Genomic DNA, 16,639 nt, shown 5'->3' on the forward strand with positions numbered 1-16,639 from the left:
GTAATATAATAGCAATGTTATTCCCACTCATGGCTCACTCGTATATTCTAGGCCTATTTCTGAAATGAATTAACACCGTCCAAATAATGTAACACAAACCTTTATGCTGACTTTAAAATTGTTTAAACGTTGGGAGTATTATTTTCAAGGTAAATAACCAACAATGAACAATATTGACAATGCAAGTTTCTTTGCAGGAAAAACATCGGCCTTACATGTACAATATATCGCGTGACAGTAGTCACGCACAAAGATAAACATTTCAACATGTTCAATATACGACTCGGAATATACCCCAACCAAAATTGATGAAATTTTCAGGCAAGCTCACTTTAGTTATTCTATAACATGACACCCATTTTTGATTCCGGCGCTTTTTCTTGCTTGATGATATGAACATTTTTGTGTTCGTGACATGCAATTTTTCTCATTTTCCGAGCTACTTTGGACATGTTCAAGCTTCTTTATTGTCCATTTAATTCAACTTTTACAAGTTATTTGTTGCTTTACACAATGTTTGATATCTTATCTGTGGTTAGGGTACATAAATGGAGCAATATACGACCCGTGTCTTCCATTTCTGGAGCTATTTTGATAAAACGTGTTTGCCTGCTAAAATTTCAACATTGCGTTACGTAACTCGTGTTCACCAACCCGTATAAATTTTCTGTCGAACAAAAGAGGTCACGAAGTTGCCGTCGTACTGCAACAGAAGCATTGATTACAATAATGACACCAAAAGTCCAACATTGACTAATGATGAGGACTGAAGCAGCAGAGTGTAGTCAGTTTTGAGTTTTCTACATTCTCTGCAAGGAACTCTTATCATCTATCTTTTAGCATTTTAATAAAAAATGTCCCTTTTTGCTAATCAGCCATGACTGTTGATGGATCAATATTTTCAGGGAACTTTGGCTTTCCAAAGCCAGTACCAAAATAATTATGTTACATGGTGGCATGGTGCAACCATTTCTTCCCAAGGTTTAACTGCATGAAATTTACTATAGGCAGTGCTTGCTTAATTCTCCTCTGTCGCCACTCTTTTACTGAAGAGTGTAAATGAGACCATGCATCTCTTCAGTTAGGTCCCAGAGATGTTGCTTCAGACTGTGTTCTGAGAAACTGCAGCATTTACCTGTTCATATGCCAATAGGTGCTTGTACAGGTAAGGTCATTCTCTGGTCAGCAACAACACTACAACTTAATTCAACTTGAGCTGTATGAGAAAGTCTCTTAGCTTGGGCACTTGATGTTTTGTTGTCCCTGTGTCTTGTGGAAGCTCTAGAATGTGATCCTGTGCAGAGATCTTGATGGAGTACAACAATTTGGCCATCCATCTTACCTTATGATGTGCTCCTGATTGCTGTTTAATTTAATGGCAGGTTTGATGGTTTGCTGATCACTCAGAAACATCATACACAGTTCAACAATCTTGTCATCTCTTGTGAGATCCACTTTCAAGTTGGATCTTAACGATCTTTAGGTTGTCGAGCAGTACAGGTAAAAGATGCATGCCCAACCCTGAGCTGCGTAAGCGTACATTATATGACAACTAACAGAAATTTTGCATTATATGAACTAGCAAATTCTAATACATTGCCCACACACCGGCTTTACCTAATCTTAAGTCTAGATATATATTAAATGGCAGCAATGTCTGATTTAAAATGTTGATACATAGAGCAGCTATTAAATGTTTGTAACACTGTCATGTCCCAACAGGTGTCACATCCTAATAATATGAATTGGGACTGAAAAAGGACCCAACATTCCCCCCAAATACTCAAATCCTGAAGTAAAGCGCATGGCAGCCATTATTTTGTACCGAAAATCTGTGTATTAGAATAGCTGCCTTGTGGCTATTGTGCTGCAGAGTGCAGGATATCACGCCCAAAGTTTAGGCTCACGGTGGACCCAGAAGACGACATCGAATGAATTTAAATTTGGTATAGGTTATTTTTATGACAATTGGCATATTTTAAGACTAGGTACAAAAAATTGGTTGACATGAGGGAGATATTTGGGTTGAATTTATGTGATACATTATGTGTTGTTTTGATTTTCCTTTTTATACATTTGAACATTTTTGAGAAGGTAATTATCAAACATTTTAATGTCAGCTTCTGTGTTTTTCAAAATAGTATTCAGATTGTAGTGAAAGTATTTGACTGAGGGCATGGGAAACAAATTACATTCACTATGGACCATGGGAATGGCCTCATCCTAATGGCATAGTTCAATAACCCCAATTAAACACTCAGAGTATAAAATTTGACCTCAAATTGCAGAGTATGAGTTTTTGTACCCAAATTTTCAAAGGTCATTCAATGAATGTACAAATGTATTGGGGTTAAAGAACTGTGCCCCTGATAGATGAGCATGTTGTGGATCCTACATGTAGTGATTCTGATGGAGTTTTTCATCCTGATGAATTGTTATGATGGCAAAGTATGGAAATACCTTGATATTGATAAACTTAAAAGGCCAGACATTTCTGAAGGTAACTCTATTTGCAGACTTTGGTATTTAGTCAATGAAGTGGAAACAAAGAGGCGTTTTATTGCTGATTATCTCAATCACTCTTAAAACCTTTTAGAAGAAATGGGATCAATAGTCATTATTTCTGATATCAGTGTGAAGGAGAAATCCAGGGTTGCCAGTCCTGCGATTTAGTAGCCCAATTGGGTGACATTTGAAGACTCTAACCGGTTTTTACCACATACAAACCAATGAATATGGAAAAAAATTGGTGACTATATGACAATCAATCAATCAATCAATCAATCAATCGGTTACATTTATATCATAGCGCCAAGTTCAACACTCATTAACATTGGCCCTGCTAATAACCTGTCTCAATCATACTTCATAGTTTAGGCCCCTAACAGTCAATTTTGAGTTTCCCGTCACATAATTTCTGAAAACAAGGGAGGTAACTTTTTCATTATTCATTATTCATTATTTTTCTGCCTTTCATTATATGACCAACACGCATGTAAAATGTGTTGTTATTTGCCGCTCACTCACTTGGAGATGGCTGTTTAATAGCCCAAATGAGATTCAAAAGTATATGAAAAAGAGTCTGCAAGGTTGACAGCAAAATGCATGTTTTGATTTTGATTTTCCACAAAAAATAAAAGGGATATTCATAATTTTTTTTGCAAATATAACCAGTTTTTATCGGTATTTTTTGGAAAATCACAATAATGAATTCAAGTGAGGGTCAGAAAATGAAGTGAGGGCGGGTGACGGGAAACTCAAAATCGACTTTCCTTGGCCTTACTCAATGGGTAAGAGAAAATTTTTCGATGATGATCTGCGATTTGGGCTGAATATTTGGCAACTCTTGAGAAATCTTGATGAAGATACATTTATTGGAATGTATGGTTTAGATGGACAATAAATAAATTTTCATTAAGTAATTTACTTTCCACGTGTTATTTTACTAGAGTTGTGTGGTACGAATTACAAACAAGCAAAATGTTTTGCAAATTTGATACCATAGCCTAGGCCTATATGAAAATTCAAATAATGAAAAAAAATAAATAAATAAAAGACCATATTTTTTTCAGATTTTAGAAAAGGGCAATCACAATAGAAACATTTTTTTCTTTAATAGCCTAATACACTTACAGTATATGTATCCCGGAATATGTGTAGGCCTATACATGTATGTGACTGTCCATGTCAGCATTTTTCATTTTTTGAGATATAATATTGGATAGGTAACATTTTTCTGAAAATAAGCTTTTAATACATGTCCTTGTTGCTTGTTTGCAAGGTAGTAAAAATCAGTAAAAGAGTTGAAATCCTTTGTTTTCTGTTGTTTTTGGTGAAGACCATTAGACCACATCTCAAAATAAACTCTGCCAAGTGCGGACATTATTCTGCAGCCGATTCGTGGTGGATGGCCACCACATGGGGACAAATTGCAAATTCACCATATTTTCATTGATTTCAGGACATATAAAAATGTATGTATACACAAGCTAGGGTAGGGTCTGTGCTTGGGTGCTCCAGTCAGTGTAGTCATAGTACTGTATTCCCCCAATAAAACCATCAAACACAGAGTAGAGACATCATACTTGACCTCAGAGGGAATTCCTTATTGATCCATGGGATTACAGAGAAGATGTCTTGCCCTTCCCACAATCCTTTGCAACAAAGGACATTCTTACTCTTTAGTACAGGTTCACTTTGTTTCAATGTTGAGAATGGACTGCATGCTAAAACATGGGTTGATTTTGATAGTCCTGAACATATCTGGTAAAGATCTGGCTGTGCTCTGTTCATTGAGGTCACTATCGACCCATATTGCACTAAATAGGCCTAGATAGCAAATCAGTACAGAAAATTGAAATGGAAGAAATGCATTGTGGGAAGTGTTAGATATCTTCTCTGATGGGATCAACCCAAAGCAAAACAGATCACAACTTGAAGCCAACATTGTTATTAACAAACAACTGATGCTATAGCCTGAGGTACACTAGCCCTCTAGACTTTATACCAGGATCAGCTTTCTAGTTTTATATGAATAATATTTCAATTCTCTGAGTGAGAGGCCAGAGACAGAGCGCTAGAGCCTGTGTTGAATTTTGTAAGAATATTGCATATAAGTTGCTATCCTGCAGGTTGGGGAGGGGAGGACTGATAATGAAAAGTGTGGACAGGGATAGGGATGTGAGGCAAAATAGGTGCATTTTCAGGCTTTTTGGTATAACTTTGGGTCAGAATTTTAAGAGAACTGGTGTAGATACATGGTGTTTTTTCAAAATTTCCTCCAAATATCAGGAAAAAGAGCAAATTCGGCAGCAAAATTTTCCATAACTGGCCAAATTTACTGTAATTTTGAACAGATATAATTGAAAAGTTATATATATTTTTGGGTCTCTTCTTTTTTGTCAAATTTGGTATAGTTTTCAGACTCCCAGATTCTGATAGCTTCATTTAGTGCATACAATTACAAATTGACCGGTCCCTTAAAATGTAAGATATTTGACCTCTGTTTAAAAGATGTTAAGAATGCTGTAGAGACATCAGATGATTGAAGATGTTTTTCTGCTCCATTTCAGCAGATGTAAACGTCCATGATCAGGGTCAAATGATTTTTGCTGCAGACACAAAATTGGCCTATTTCCCCACACAATTTGATGGTCCTTGCAATTTAAATTTTTGCCACTCCATTCACTTATTTTCATGGCAAATGTGGAAATACAGACCACAAGATACCAGTTATTTTCACCCTTGTAGCCTATATCCTAATCAAAGACAGACATGTCATAATTATAGTTGCATCTTTTAGCTCGGATTTAAGACCTCATTCATTGATCCATAATGCCAATCCGTGGCGTAGCAACGATTTTGGTATGACGGGGCAAAGCCAAATTTTCGTTCCCATTTGTCAATTTTTTGCAAAATTTTTAGTCATTTTAAGGACATTTTACTCTTTGCCATCCCCATCTTATCACCACTGATGCCAAGGAAGTTGCAAATTCAAAAATTGCAGATTGCTCCATTGGAAGCCCTATTGATTTGTACACACTAGCACCATGCTTAATCAAGGAATCGTCACAAAATTTTACTGTGCAGTGCTCGGTTTTTCCATGCAATACTTGCAAAATTGACCATTTTCAATGCAATATGTGTCAAAAATGTGTTTATCCCCTCTCCCCTACGCAATCTGTGCAATTTGCTATTATTCCCTGTGCAAAAAATATAGGACCACAGATGATAGGACCCTGGTCATGATATATTATGACTGGACATTTAGTCTGGTGACTCTGGTCAGTGACACTATGGACCACAATGGCCTCATCCCAATGGCATAGTTCAATAACCTCAATTAAACAATCATACTGCAAAATTTGACTTCAAGTTGCAGGGTATGAGTTTTTGTTCCCAAATATTTAGAGGTCATTCAATGAATATACAAATGTATTGGGGTTAAAGAACTGTGCCCTGATTTAGATGAGCATGATGTGGATCCTAGTGTGACAACTGTCAACAAATTCTTCACATAATCAGAATATGCAAAGGGCATACCAATACATTATCACATCTGAAAAGTTTACTGTAATCAAATTGTTAATTTGGTGCGCTGAATTTTTTGCGCATCGATGATGAGCCATTTTATAAATTTATGCATAGAGCATTGATTCAATTTTGGACAATTTTTCTATGGTATTTTTCCAATATATTGGTGACATAATCTAATTCACTACAAGGGTGTATTGGGACCACTGAGCCAAGGGTGGCAGGAAAAATTTCCAAGTCGTCCTGCAGACAGACCGAAATATTGTCTGCCGACTAAAATTGTTAATTGTTGACCCCATTTTTTTTTAGGGAAAATTAATAGCCAATTTCTTTGACACATGCGCACCACAAAATAAACGCACACATCAACTTGTGTCATAATACTACAAATTCTTTTGGCCTAAAGGAATATAGACCTAAAATTGTACAGGGGTTATGAAAAACAAGCACATAAATGAGCTTTTTTTTCTGATGCCAAAATCAAAATTTTGACAGTATAAAGTGGGGGATGAGACTGATGAGTTCAGGTCAACCACCTCTAGAAGGCTAGATGTTCTGAAGTTGCTCAGCTAGTTCAGGCTCAAGTCCACAAAAAAATTAAGTAGCTAAAAAAAAGTTTGCAGTCATACATGACTGCAGACTCTTTCATCACACATGTGGCATCTTATTTCATAGGATGACAGTTCAGAGAAGATTATATTACCCATCCCAGAATCCTTTGCAACATGATACAGCCCTGACATTTGATCCATTACTTTATATAAGTTCCCTTTGTTTTCATTTTGAGAATACATGTATGTAGACTGGCTAAACATGGATCAATAGTCAAGAAAATTATGCACAATTTATAACCTCTGGATGTGCTCTGTTCATTGAGGTATATTTTGTCACTATCAACCCATGTTGCACTGGATAGCAAATCAGTGCAGAAATTTGAAATGGGAGAAATGTATTGTGGAACGTGTTAAATATCTTTTCTGGGATGACAGCTGCTTACTTCATAATACAAGGTGTGTTGTATGTAGATGTCATCAATTGGCAATGGACAAATCACTTCATCATTTGAAAGCTTGCTCCTTCAGATAATTGCTTGCATTATCTCTGCTTGCATTATCGTATAGGCCTACAGGCTCTGTTCTCTGTTCTGTACTCTTATACCTACTTTAACTTAAACTTAACTTTTTTACACCTATGATCAGTGTTTACACAGAGGCCGTATGTCTCAATTTTGGCCCAGTGAAAATTATTTTTGGCGCAAACAAATTTGCAATACTGTATTACAATTAATCAATTTGGGGAATTACTGAAACAAAATTGGGCCAATTTGGGAAAAAATGTTTCATTTGGCGCACCCAATTTCAGAGAGAGTAAACACTGCCTATGATGATCCAAGATATTCCACCTCACTAAACTCCGCGTCACAGTTTGTGTAAAGGGGGGGGGGGTGAAAATGCACTCATGAAATACAGGGTACACATAGGCCTACACTTATGACCTACTAAGTATGTAAGACAAGCAAGATGTTAGAAATTATTGAAATGGGGGTTTCCCTCACCACACAGCTTTTTGTTACAAATAAATGAAATAATGAATGTATTTTGCACACATTTTTAAAGTAAATTCAACTTTTAATATTAGCCTGGTTGGAGCATTTTGTTTGAGCCTGGTCCCAACAGGACCCAAGTGTGTCTCCACATGGAGTGACCATTTAAACAAACAATTAATCATACAAACAAACAAATAGCAAAGTATTTGACATGATTACTCATTATGCAATGCTAGGGGAACACTGGGGGGACATAGTGGCATGAGTTATTACCATGATCAGGGTCGTACGCAGGATTTTTTTTGGGGGGGTGCTGATTTTGAAAAAGTGGACTTTTTTCCCAAGGGGGGGGGGTCGATTTTGTGAAAAGTGGACTTTCTTCCCCTAATTTGGACCTTTTTTGACCAAAAAAGCGTAAAAAACCTGATTTTTTTGCTTGCTACACTCGCAAATTATGATATTTTGGGACTTTTTGTATACTTTTGCAAATTTGGGGAGGTGCGGTCACACCCCCCCCCCCTGCGTACGGGCCTGACCATGATCAAAACTTTAAAACATCAAACTAAATGCTAGGGGAACCTGGTGGTATGAGTTATAACCATGCATTATTATTATTTTTATTTGTTTGCAGCATGGCCTGATAAGAACCAATAGCACAGAGTACTTTGTAGAACCTCTCCATGATTATCCTGGATATAAAGGAGAAGGTCATCCTCATGTCATCTATAGAAGGTCTATCATACCAACAAGACAACAAGAAGTAGCGTCTTGCGGTGTTTCAGGTAGGAATATAATATGCCAAATGGGCTATTCCAGTTGAAATCCATACACCCCCTATGGAAGATATGACCTTAATCTCCTGCACAGGGAGCGTGAATTTCAAATGGGGTTTCCTTATTTTAGGGTGATTCCATTTGAATTCTACATTCTCTGTTTGGAAGATTAAGGTCATGTCTTCCGTAGGGGGTGTATGCATTTCAACTGGAATATTCAATACATTTTGTAAGTAACACTTGAAGTTTAAAGTGGACATTTTTTTGTGCAATTCATTTTTCATGTATTTACCAATTTTGAATGGTTTCATGTGTTTTCAAGTTTATATGCTAGCCTTCCTTATATCAGGGGTGTGATTTTTCAGGATTTTTCCTGATTTTTTTTTGGCTAAAATTTAACAGTGGCTTGGAATGTAGTCTGTGCTACAAACCGTGTAAGTTAACTATATTACCCATAGGGAGAGAAACTACTGGGAAGCACACACTCTTGACGCCCGCTGCTCGCTTATTTGAGGGGCTTTGTGGTTTGCGAACGAGGTAAGTCCGCCCTCAATCACGAGTAGCGCTCACTTTCCTCGCTATTAGAGGGCCATAGCAGTTTGCGAATGGGGTTAGTCCCCCTCAATCGCAAGTAGTCTTTGACAAAGACTACTTGGAATGTAAAAGCTCAAAAATATGTTGACACTAGTATCTCATGTTGCTTGAAATTAACTTAATTTTAAGGTCAATTACCTTAAATATTCTCATTAAAATTTGTTATTAAAAAAAAAATTTCCCAAACCAATACTAGTACTCTAGACAGAATGATTTTTAATGTCTTGTAATTTAATAAATAATAATTGATATTATTTGTCAGGAATGTTTCCAGTCTTGTTTTGGCTTGTAGTTAAGGTCAAGGTTAGGGTCAAGTATGGATATTAGGAGTGACATACTTCTGGTTTTAAAGCAAAACTCATGTGAACACCTGTAGACATGATTAAGACTGTTGTAAGAGACTCCATACACTCTAGTAATCTAATTTACACAAAATTAGGGTTAGGATTAAGGTTAGGGTTTAAGATTAGGGTTAGGTTAGTATTAGGCTTAGGGTTTTATTAGCTTGAAACAATTGAGGGTCGACCGGAATGTTCCTTGAAATTCTGGACACTTGTGTTGAATTTTGATGAGTATTTTAAACGGCAAAAGTTTATGATTTTAGGCTTGAAGTTACATGCCTGTCAGAGGAGATATCTTACCCTTGGGGCCTTCCCAGAATCCTTTGCAACATGGTGCATCATCTCATGACATCAAATGACACCCCTATTAATTTGTCAAGGGTCCATTTGATTTAACGGGTTAGGCCATTTTAAATCGACTTTCGGAAAGTTTTTTGATACATTCATTGATTTCTCAAAAAGTAAAAATCGCAGTTTAACAAATAACGGTTCAAATGAAAGCCATTATTGGGGGCTAATTGTTGTATCACTATGAAAGGCCTGACACCAATATAAACACTTATTTCGGTGACCCAAGTTCATGGTCATTTCTGCTCACGCACTTTTTTACAGATGGCCTAGAATTTCATATTTCGGTTTCAGCGATTGCCCGAAAAAGGTGGTATGTTTTTGAAAAGCGTTTCCGCTTGGAATGTAGATAGTTGTTGTTGCTATTACTGTTCGCGATTTTAATTTATGCACTTTTTAGCCGACAATTTTCAATGCATTTTACATAATAGAAATGTCGCTGGCATAAATACCGATATTTTTAACAGTATCGTTTTTTAAACCAAAATACCATCCAAAAGAGTTCCCAATACTTTTATGAAACCATAGATACCAAATCGGACTGCAGGTGATGAACAGATTTTGAACTAGAATTAAAAGAACCAGCGTGAGGCTTTCTCAAAATGTACTTTTTAAAATATCGAGTTGTTTAATTTTGGACTGCTTTTTCCTTGTTTTTTATAACAAGAAAATGCTTTACATACCCCAAACTTCTCACATAGTCTTGGCTAAGTGTCCGTTACTGGTTGATATTATTAGAATTAAACGATTTTCATGATTAACTTACTTTTACCGCAATGTTTTCCCTCGCAATGTTCAAATATATCCCCAAAATGGCGTTGCTTTCGGTCTCACATTAATGACAAGGTTATCCCAAGATGTGTGAGAGTTTCTGACACTATATTCACGGGTATTCTATAGCTATTCAAACATATACAAATTTGGCTGGTTTGCGATAAGCTATACCATTTTCACCCTGATGTGGTAGACTGGATCCTTCAGTTTTTCAACAACTACGCACGGTCATCGGGTTGTGCTGTTGGTGAATAAGGCAACGTGACGGATTGTGGGTAAATAAAAGACGCCGTCATTAGAGGCCAGAAGGATTCAGGCTACTGATATGGCAGTGACATCAGCACTGTATGAATTTCATTACACTCCCTAGCGTTCGATCAAAGCGCTGGTGTACACTCAAGACGCGCTTAAAGACGCCGCGATAGATGCGTGAGCGAAACAGCTGCTTCAACGCGCGTTGACGTCACTGCCACATCGGGTGAAAACTGGTATAGGTCAGGCTTCCTCAAATAGGTTTGTTGAAGCGCCACATGAAATAAAAAAAGACTGAAAAGCGCCACTCAATGGCTGCGAAGCAGCTTTCATGGTGCTTTAGCACGGCCGGGGAGTCAGAGGGTGCCCCCTGTGAAGTTATCGGTTTTTTTTAAGTTGAGGTGCAAATAGCGCCATTTGGTGCAATATTTTGCACTATTTTAGCCTGTCTTTACACGGAGAACATGGGAATTTATTTATGTATTTATTTATTTATTTATTTATTTATTTATTTTAAATCTAAACGGCGCCTCGCGCCACTCGGGACGCCACGCTATTTGCGGACCCCTGGTATAGGTAATAGATGACTATGAAAACTTTCCGCATACCGAATATGGGTTTAGCCCATATTTAATTGCCTTTAGGCCCTATGATTTATTTTTAGAAAAGAAAGCCTACGACTGGAGCCTAATCAATTGAGAAGGGAATGGATTTTGTCACAATAATATCAAAATTAATATCGTCCATAACAAGAAGGAATGCATCACAATTTTTTTATATCCAGCTATAGTATTTTAATTGATTTACACTGAACATGAAGCTATAATATCTCTATATAGCTTCATGCACTGGACATTTGCAGACCGACCTTCTCCATGTAGCGAGTACCACATTAGATTGTGTTTACAAGAAATATATAATAAGCGCCACTTCCACGAAATGTCCTATATGCCAGCAACTTTGATGATAATATATTATCTACAACATCACACCTGTTTTTCAAGAACTCTCTTTTATCTATTCACCTCAAAGAAAGGATTAGAATTATTATAATAGAATCCCTGACCTGATGCAACGCATTTTTAATGAGTTGCTGAGGGACTAGAAATCGTTTATGGTCGAATGAACAACGTATGACCACTACACAGGTCAATGGCCTTATTGTGTTCTGGCGGGTTATTTAAAAGCACGGTCCCTGAATTTTTCCAGACAAGGAACAATAGGAACAAATTGCCTGGCAATGGGGTCACATATAATCCCAGTCTATAGTGTGATCAGAACATTATAGGCAGGTAATCATTATAGTATAATCAGTACGAAAAGTCCAATGCGATTTTTAATGTATTTAAAAAAATTAAAAGAACCACTTTTTAGCGGGAATTTTTGCAAGTTACACAGCTGAAGTTGTAAAATGGTTGAAATACTACAATATTACGGCGTAAACAAGAATATGTTTGTTTGGTCTTTGTTCCTATAGCTACATCCCTTAAAGTTGAGAATTGAGGGAATTGGCTAAATATGGGTCGATAGTCATGAAATAAACCTAATTTGCCAGATCTAGATGTGCTCTGTTCATTGAGTAGACTGCTTTGCATTTCTTTTTTAAACAATTCATACCATTCCATGCAAAAAACACAACACATCCCCAGTGACTGCCCTGCCCCCCTTCTTCACATGGATAGCTAGCTGTTGGATCAGAACAGGATTGGTGGATTTTCCATGGTCAGATGCATTAGAGGGATGATAATTTAAATGGTCTACTACAGTAGACTATTCATTCATGTGCATTGAGGTACCTTTTCACTATTGGTCCTTGTTGATCTGGATGGCAAATCATTATAGAACACATTGAAATGGAAGCAATGCATTAGCTCCTGACATTAAATGTCTGGAGGTGCTGAGAAAACCACCCTAGCAGTGGCATGGAAGGCTGGATAAGGTCATGACCTTACAGTCTGTAGTTTGACCCCAATCAATTTAGTCATGAAAATCACTCTATGTAGGTTATCAAAATAAAACCTGAATGAAATAAATCAAAAATCAGTGAAAATATATTCACTTGAAAAGTATTTTCATTGGAGAGTGCTATTTAAAGATTATTTTGCAGAGTTGTACAATTTTACACTTATGATGATCTTTGTAATAGGTCTGTTTGCAGGTCTTAGTATTATAGAAAACAAAGTGAACTGTAAAGCCCTTTGTGTTTTTTGGTGGAGGGGAAGGAAGAAAAAAAATGAAAAGAAAAGTTGCTTTCTTCAGAAGTTTTGAACCACGGACCCCTTGGGTGCGGAGGACAAGACCAGGGATAGCAAGCCATACCAGACCAGGGGTGGGGTGGAGGGATAGCACCACTGGATAGCAGAGGAGGGGGAAATGAGAATGGCACAATGAGGGACCAGTAGTGTACTGACAAGGGGGGGGGGGGTAGACTTGCAAACTATAAGCTCCTCACATGACAAAACATGAAGTCATTTGCCTGGAGTAAATTACTCAAGATGTTTACACTAGGATCCACAACATGCTCATCTATCAGGGGCATGGTTCTTTAACCCCAATACATTTGTACATTCATTGAATGACCTTTGGAAATTTGGATCAAAAACTCATTCTCTTCAACTTGAGATCAAATTTTGCACTACATGTATGATTGTTTAATTGAAGTTATTGAACTATGCCATTGGAATGAGGCCATTGTGGTCCATAGTGTTAAGTTTGGTGCTTTGAACAAGGATGAATCAAGTCATATCAAGTCATCACTGAAGATGAGTCTGAAGTTTAGATGTTTTCTTCAACTTGAGATCAAATTTTGCACTACATGTATGATTGTTTAATTGAAGTTATTGAACTATGCCATTGGAATGAGGCCATTGTGGTCCATAGTGTTAAGTTTGGTGCTTTGAACAAGGATGAATCAAGTCATATCAAGTCATCACTGAAGATGAGTCTGAAGTTTAGATGTTTTGTGTACAACACTATGGACCAGAATAGTCTCATCCCAATGGCATAGTTCAATAACCTCAATAAAACAATCGTAGTGCAAAATTTGACCTCAAGTTGCAGAGTATGAGTTTTATACCCAAATTTTCAAAGGTCATTCAATGAATGTACAAATGTATATTGGAAAGAACTGTGCCCCTGATAGATGAGCATGTTGTAGATCCTAGCAAACACCTGTCTGAAACTCCCAAGTTTATAAAGTTTTCATCTTCCTGTTTAATAGGCACGTTCATATGGAGGGTTTTTTGCTTAAGCAACACGGTTCTCAAGCAAATATCCACCGTGTGAACTGTCTTCAGGATTCCAATCCCTATGTTTTCCCCCTTAAATTTATCCCCAAGAAATTTAGAACGAACAATTAATTTAGCAATTTTTAAGTGCTGAACTTGTGGCCGAACTTAACCTATAGATGATGTTGGCTTTTAAACTATAAGGCCGAGCAAAAAAAAATACATGTTTCTCGTCCACGCCCTCCTCATTTTTTGAAGATTTTTCAAATTTCTTTTTATTTTGTAAACTTTCAGTTATAACTTGTTGAAAAAGATGTTTCAGAAGTTGAAACTTATTTTACGGCTTTGTAAATGCATAATACATCATTTAAGAAGACTTTTGTGATCACTAGAGGGGTCTACCTCTCACAACAATAAAATAAAAAGGGCCTCCTCCTTTTTCTCAGATATCAATCGAATACCCGAAATATGGTGCCAAATACAGGTATTTGGCGCCGTTTTCAATAAAAAATAGAAAATAAAAAGCCCTCATTCTCCTAATTTTTAAAAAACCCGGACGAGAAACATGTTTTTATATTTACTTGGCCTAATTAATACAGCTCAATTTGGCATGCCACTAGATGGGTCACAGTACAAGCTTCTGAATGTAATTCCAGACTTGACCGTCAGGCATGGCAAAACTCAAGGATTACAGCCTGGCTTCAATTGAGTTGTGTGGACACACACTCGGGGATTGACTAGGGGAATTGTCGTGATTCTTGAGCACGCCGACCCTCAAGAATTCTCTGACCGTCTGCATGAACACAGGTACTATCTGTGAACATTTTCTTCTTTCAAAATGTATCTACTGGATGGTGTACTCAGCATCTGTCAATTATTGCTCCCATCGTGATCCATCTTTATCAATTTGGATCAAATTCTTCAGATTACTATCCCGGTCATGAGCAATTATAATACATACATGGGCCAAACACAATATATAACCTGATAAGTGGTGGTTATAAACCTATAGACCCTGTGAACCTTCACAAAGCAAAAGTATTTATTTTGGCAGTGGCGGGCAAAAGAAAAGGGGGGTGGGGTATAGTGGGAGGGTGCATATTTTTCTTGTCCCCCAGTTTTCCCCTCCACTTTTAATAAAAAAAAACCCCAAAATCAATTTTGAACAAAATTATGTTGATCCCCCCCAAAAAATTCACTTGGCCCCTCAAGCCCCCTCCCCCGAACAAAATTCCTGGTGCCGCCACTGTATTTTGGGGAGGGGCAAGGGACCTATTTGGGGTGTCATGTTATAAAATTAAATTGAGTGGATTCTCAGGAGGGTTTTGTGGGAAATTATGGGTGATCTTGGACCAATTATGGTGGATTTGGGGAGGGTCATCTCCCCACTCACCCCTCCCCTGACTATAACCTAACCTAAAGCACAGATATTGGAACGCAAAATCTGCAAAGAATTTTGGGTGTTTTTTGCATCCCCCAAGTAATACAGGAAAAAATATCATTTATTTAAAAAAAATGTCCTGTGGGGGTGTATTTTGCTCAAAAGGACAAATCCTGTTTAGGGCATGTTTAAAAATCTCTGGTCACGCATGTGTACACTTTGAAACTTGAGTGCCTCCCCCGCCAAAAGGTGGTTGTCCTGCCTGCCTAACCAAATAATGAGTTGATATTTCAGTATAAATGTCTAGAATTCACCTGTATTTAGTCACTGTTTATACACAAATAAACCGCTGAATAAGGGTGTCAATATTGGCAACAATAACCCAACATGTAACAAGTTTTACCTTTGTACTGGATGAATAACCCTGCATATTTCTAACATGTTACAACTTTTTCACTGAGGTCATGGAAAGTTTTAAAACAAATACATACATACATATGTACATGTATGCCTATGTAACCAGACAAAAAGCTTGCACGTAGGCCTATTTTATATGGAGTGACGTAACAGGTAAAAGTTCAGATGAGGAAAAGTTTGCAAAGTCATCCGTTTGACATGTTTTCATGACTAGATAAAAGTGGACATTTCTGCGGAACATTTAATTTTTCCGACTTTTAGCTTTCAGTGCTGCTACCGCAAAAACAAAAACACCCAAATGTGTATTTTTATGTAGGCCTATATTGGTCTATGTATGAAAACTCAAAATCGCAAGATTGAAAAACGGCAAGCGAAAAATTTCAAAATGGGCAAACTGCAAAAAATTATATGCACAAAAATTGTCACTTTTGCAGTACTACATGTATTACACTATCTTGCTTGACAATCATCTTCTAGGCCAGGGGTCTTCAACTTCATTTGCTTGAGGGCCATAAGGGGGCCAAACACACTTCACCCCATTTCCTATGTTTTCCTTTACATTTACAAGGGCCAAATATCAGTGGTTGGAGGGCCAAATTTGGCGCAAGGGCTGCCAGTTGAGAACCCCCATTTTGGCCAGATTTTAAAGCCAATCCTCGGACATGTATTTGTAGGTATTCAAAGAAATTTGCAGCCCTTCAGTAATACCTCCTTTTTCACTAAAATGTGAATGATATTTCAAAGATATACGAAAATGACAAAAAGTGTGCAACTAGTCCCCTAAACTTAGTCTGTGTTACTGACCGTGTACCTATATTATCCATAGTGAGAGAAACTACTGGGAACCACACACTCTCGGAAAACCATAGTGGACACAGGCCGCGAGCCGCTTCGCGCCTCGCAGCTTGTACTTAGTCTTTGTCAAAGACTGCCCAAACTAAGCAAATTTCCCA

The sequence above is a fragment of the Amphiura filiformis genome, chromosome 2 (genome assembly GCF_039555335.1).
Source record: "Amphiura filiformis chromosome 2, Afil_fr2py, whole genome shotgun sequence".
Taxonomy (NCBI): domain Eukaryota; kingdom Metazoa; phylum Echinodermata; class Ophiuroidea; order Amphilepidida; family Amphiuridae; genus Amphiura; species Amphiura filiformis.